General features: G+C 48.2%; 1 protein-coding gene across 1 annotated transcript in view; it reads right to left on the bottom strand.

The window, feature by feature from the left end:
• NECAB2 (N-terminal EF-hand calcium binding protein 2) overlaps positions 1-5,783 on the bottom strand; it is a 49,226-nt gene that overhangs the window by 8,926 nt on the left and 34,517 nt on the right. The window lies entirely within an intron of this gene.

The raw sequence follows: 5,783 nt of genomic DNA, 5'->3' as shown, positions 1-5,783 counted from the left end.
CCACCCCCCCACCCACCCCCGCTGCTCAAAGCACTGCAAGGACACAGTAATTCCCCATTAATGTCTCTTTCCAGTGCAACACCACTGCCTTGCCCTCTTCTGCTCCGATAGGCATCCAAAGCACGCACCACATCATCCCCCACGGATGCTCCGAGTCCAGGGGTGCAAAGAGTGCACCACTGCTTTTCCATTTCAATCCATACATAAATAAATGGGGTAACATGCTGCTATTTACCTCCACTTTTCTGCTGCTCCCCCAAGACCCTACAGCCCGTCTCCTGTAAATGCCACCAAACAATTTCCTGACCAACCCTTCCCATGCCTCGTGTGAACAGATCACTCTCCCTAGCACAGGAGCCTGCTCCTTTTGGAAAATCGTATTTATGGAGCCTCTGAGTGCTAGAATACAAAGCTGTGAGAGCATCTGTAGTTAAATGCTTGGATTTTATTACCTAACTACAGCCTATAATCTTGGTTCAGCTTTAGGAAGAATCATAGAGGTGATTCCCACATTCATTTAAATCAGCTCAACACCCCCCATCAAGATTCATTGGATAGATGGATGTTGGGTTCAAAGCTATGCCAGCCGGTGCAGAGGAATATTGGGGTGCCCATGAAGATCTGATGCTTTTTGGTAGACCAGTAGGTCCAATAGCTCTGAAATTAAAACAACGGTGGGTTTTACCACCACCACCACTTAACTACCTCTGGCCATTTGCCAACCCAGCCGCGACATTTGCTCACAGGAGCCGGGTCTGCAACGTGTATGCTCAGAGGCTTTTCAGCAATCCCTTGGACTCGCCTCTAGCAAATGTCTTATTCGGTATTGCAAAAACAAGTCATTAAGAAGACCAGCTCCAAAGAAATCCTTCCCATCGTCTTATTAAAACATTTGTCAGTCTGTCCTAGGGAGATTTAATGAGGTTTGGTCTTATTAATTCCACCCTGAAGAGTTATTTCCTCCTCGCTTTGCTTGAGAAGTTAAAATATTTATGGAGATAATATAATAATTGCTGCTTAATTGCTTTGTGCCAAAAGCTCTTGGAGGGGCACATCTCCAAGCCTGCTCTTTTCCATCCATTAGTTCAAGGCTAGAAAGACTTTGCCATCACAGATAGATACTACCCTGCTGCAGAGTGTTTTGCTGGCAAGCCTTGTTTGGGGAAGGAGCATGGTGGCCACCAGAGAGGCAGAGGAGGGTGGAAAAAGCCGCCTGGCCTTGATGTCTGCTGCTGCCAACAGGCAGCTGCATGCATCTGCAGGGAGGAGCAAACCTAAAAGCCTTGTTGAAAGGATGGCCTTGAGATTTCTGCAGGGGGCCCCTCTCAGGAGGGCCTTGGAAAGTGTCACTGTTTGACAAACTGAGGCATGAGCCAGAGACATTGAAAAATGAGAGAAGGAAGGAGTGGAAAAAGGACAACTTGTTTTAGCCACAGGTAATTGGGGAAACATTGCCCAGTGCTGGGTCCTCTGGTCAGCTGGCTGAGGTCCAAGCCCTAAATCTCATCCCTCTCTTCACATCCCAGGCTTTTTATGTGTCTGTAATGTGCCTTCCCACGCACAGTGGGTGCACATATTGGGGCACAGGCTGCTCATAGCCCTGCCATGGCTCTTCCAGCTTTCCATTTCCATATGCACCTTGCCCCAAATTCACCCAAATTCTGGCACAGATTAATGAAAACACCCTTGGGATGTGTTACCTGTGCAAATCACAGCTGGGATTTTGGTGCCGCTGAGTGCTCAGACTTGCTAACACCAGCAGTGAGCACCCCTCACCGGGCATTGCAAACTGATGCCTAAAACTGGGCTCCCATGGCCATGTTCCTGTGGGTACCAAATGACTGAAAAGGGAGATTTTTGATGTTGTTGAGCATCTCAAAGCTTCTTTGCTGGCATTTTTAAAGGTCACTATTTAGCTCGTTAAGACTACAGGATGCAAAATAGAAATGATTCTGTGCCACCCACGACTCAGAGACCCCCTGCGACAGCCCCGCACCTTCCCTTTGCCTTGCAGTGTTACAGCCTCACCAATGAGGCTTTCCAGCACTGGTTTTAAGCCAGATTGGCCAAACTGGCTGACATTTACCCAGCCTGGGGACATTGATGGCTTCTCCGATTTTTATTAACTCCAACTACTGCCAAAGCACGCCCACGGAGCAACGGCACCGAACTGAGGAGGCTTTTCAAACGGAAACCAAAGCCAATTTTGTTTCACCCACACTTTTCCTCCAGTTAAAAAAACATACAACCCAACAAAAAACCCATTGCCATGCCATGAAACACCCCTGTCAAACCTCATCCCAGGATGACGGAGGGGTTATCTTCCACCCACTCACCCCTTTCAAAAACCAAGCATGTGTTGCACTGTAACCTGTGAGTGGCTGATTAAAATTCGTTGCTCATAATTGCCTGTTTTCTTCCAAGAGATATTTTCTTATAATTAGAATAACACTCAGACCTGCTTCTTGCTCCTTTCCCTCCTCCCGACTCTCAAATCCCTTCAAAAGCGGGGACCCAAAACTGATTGCCTGGCACATAATCAGTAGAAGAAACCTGAAGAGAACAGGCACTTAAATAGTTGATAAAATGAAAGCATTAACATATGAAAGACCCTCAGCCTTCCCGAAACGGCTCTAAAAAAACAGATGAGACACCTGTTCAGATAAATAAGATGACGACGGCATTACATAGGTTTTCAAAGTCTTTTGCTATAAAATCCTCCTTTTATAAATCTCGGTGTTGGACCCTTCTCAGATCATGTTTGCCGTGTCTGGTCCTGAAGGTCTCCTGCCATGGACCCTTCCCAAGCCATTTATCACAGGACTTCCCTCTTCTCATTATTAGAAAAATCTCCTTGCCGCGATATAATCCCATCATTTCCCATTGCATCATTTCTCGTGAAGGGCAGGTAACTGTTGGCCCGTGCATGTGCTATATAGCACAGCCCCTGAGGTCACCTGTGGATCAAGAGGCATATGGATCAAGAAGCGTATGGCACTTTTGCACCCTGTCCACTTACTAGCTGACTTGGAAATGAAGCGTGGCCTCCTTCTTCTGAACACCCTGCCTATGATTAGCCTTTCCCTTTGCACATGTTCCTAATTAGCTGTATTTAGTATCCACAAGACTGTAAATTAATACATATTTTCTTTCAGTTTTCTGAGGAAAGTACAGATTTTGTTTTCCAAACAGGACCTACTCAAAAGACCCTGAAGATGTAACGATGTGGGATGGTCAAGCTGCTGAAGGCTCAGCCGCATTGTGCCAGCTGGTTATGCGGTGACTTGGTCCCAGCCTTTCCTTTTGGTGGCTCCTTCAAAGCTGCTCTCGGGCTTTTTGGCAAGACCAGTACTGATGTCTGGTGGATTTATTCCTTTCACCATACAATTTATCTAATCCCAGAATAGCCTTAAAACAGGAGGAAGGAGGAGGAAAAACCATGTTCTGCAGGAGGTCCATGAGAGCCGGAGCCAGGGTCACGCGAGCAGGACCTCCAGAGAAGATGCTCTTCCTTCTCAGAACGACAGGAGGGACATGAATTTTGCAGCGACAGACAAGCAGAAGAGCAGTGAATAAACATCTTTGTCTAAAAATAAGCTCCAAGAGAGACCTTCTTAAGATTCGTCTCCCTGGCAGTCCCGCTGTGCTCCCCGGCAGTCTGGCAGCCCGGCTGGATCTCAGGCACAGCCCTGCAGGGCTGGCAACGAAATCACCCCGGATGGCATCACATGGAGAATTGGCTTTCTGGTCTAAATGTAGAAGTTTGGGAAAATTCGGTTCTTGCAGAACTGCAGTAGCACTTTTTGCTTTATTTTGCAGTGTGGTGTTTTCTTACATTAATTTCAGAGAAGAGTTGCAGAAATATGTTCTGAGAAGCCAAACAAATATGCCTTGCTTCCTTTTAGACTATTCGTGAACTATAAAGTTCCATAACTTTTCCAGAAAGCCACACCATCTTTTTTCTATAGAAATTGATACTGAAATTCTTCAGAAATGTAGCATTCAAAATACATGGAAAGATGACTCAGCCTTTACCAATTCACCGCCACACCTTTCTTTTTTCAGCCAAAACCATTCCCCGTGAATCTATCTTTAACTGCATTATAGGAGTGTTTCAAAGCTGGCATTTCAGCATAAAATTACCAAAAAAGCAGCTAATAATCCCTAAAACAACTCCCTCCCTGTCAGTGCAGATCTCTGTGCTGCAAAGGTGAGGATGGCCGATGCTCTGAGCCCCACCAGAAAACGCAAACAGGCCACTCTGAGCCCTAAAGATGAGCCCAACGCTTCCCAAGGTGCGCAGGACACCCCGGGGTTCAGCCAGGTACAAAATACCAGGAGATAAGCCGTTCCCATGTTTGGCAGCAAGGAGAAGCGCTTCTCTGAAGGAGAGCCTGATGTGCGGTAGGGTACGAATTTGCCCAGGAGGAAAGACGAAGCAAGAGATGTGCTGCACTGCAGTGGTAGCCCAGGGGCTTCAAGCCCAGACCAGGAGACCTCAGCTGATGCTCACGTAACCACCACGGCTCGGTGCGAGCTGAGTCGGGGCCAGCTCATGACGTCCACAGGAAGCCCCGAGCAGCTCCTGCTGTTTGGGCTGGGCACTACCCAGAGTTGCTACCCCTGCATTGCTGCTACACTCTGCCCACGGCCAGCCTCCTGCCGCAGCAAAGCACCGCCCCAGGAGCCTCGGACAACCTCGGCAGGAACACCAAGTTTGTTCAGCAGAGCAGGAGAAAACTTGCTCAAATAAAATGAAAGGACAAGATAAAGGATTAGCTGGAGGGTGGGAGGAAAAGATTATTTTTAAGGATTATTTCTACTGACTATTTTATCTGGAGGTGTCATCATTCAAAAAAGAGCAATATCATATTTGGCACGCTTAATTTTGGCAGGTAAGAATGCAAATGAGAGCACTCTGTATTGCTGTTCTGGGCTGGGCTATAAAACAAAAAAAAGCCAAAACCTATCCATCATTTTTAGCATGCGAGACTGATGGCAGATGGTGCTTGCTCTGGGGCTGTAACTGAGCTGCTCAGACAAGCACTCCTTTGCAGCCTGCTGCTGGGGGCTGAATTCAGGGGGAGACCCATGGCCACGCTGGCACCAACAGCAGGGAGGGGAGGGCTGCGGCAGCAGCCCCCACTGACGCCCGGGGGCCCGGTGTCTCTTGTTCACTGCGATGACATGGCAGAAGGCTGAATTGCAGCAGGAGCAATTTAACTCACAAATAACATGTGCAAACCTATTCACCCATATGTACATACCTCTGAGCTCCCCAGTGCTGCTGGAGCATCATCGGCTGGTACTGAAGGCCAGTTTTCCCTTTACAATTTGCATATTCTCTCATTTAAATAATGATTCTCAGGGAAAATGTGAGTGCAGCTGGTTTGGGTTCTGTGTGCGTCTGTAAGACACACGTGTGGTGTCTGACACAAGAAGGCTCTCGGGGGGTGTGGGGGGGTGGGATGTGTCACCACTTGGTCATATTTCCACTCCAGGTCCATTAAATGAGATTAAAAGGACTTCGGCAAGTGATAGAGTGGCTGCAGAGCTGGCAGCAAGGAAGCAAGGGGTAAACCACCATCTTTCATGGCTCCTTTTGCTCCCCTCCAGGACCGAAGGTGATGCTGAACATCAAGCAGAGGGTGGTCCAGGGCCACCTGCGGGTCCTCAGCCCTCCTCCATAAATCCCTTCCTGCTGCCCCTCACTCCTCCCTGCAGCCAGTCTCTGAATCCCCCCTAATTTGTCAGCATCCCCCTCCCCTGCTCTGCTCACCCCC

This window comes from Egretta garzetta, unplaced genomic scaffold (assembly GCF_000687185.1).
Source record: "Egretta garzetta isolate BGI_Z169 unplaced genomic scaffold, ASM68718v1 scaffold27, whole genome shotgun sequence".
NCBI lineage: Eukaryota > Metazoa > Chordata > Aves > Pelecaniformes > Ardeidae > Egretta > Egretta garzetta.
Note: the sequence above shows the minus strand (reverse complement) of the source record. Positions and strands in the feature narration are given on the sequence as shown.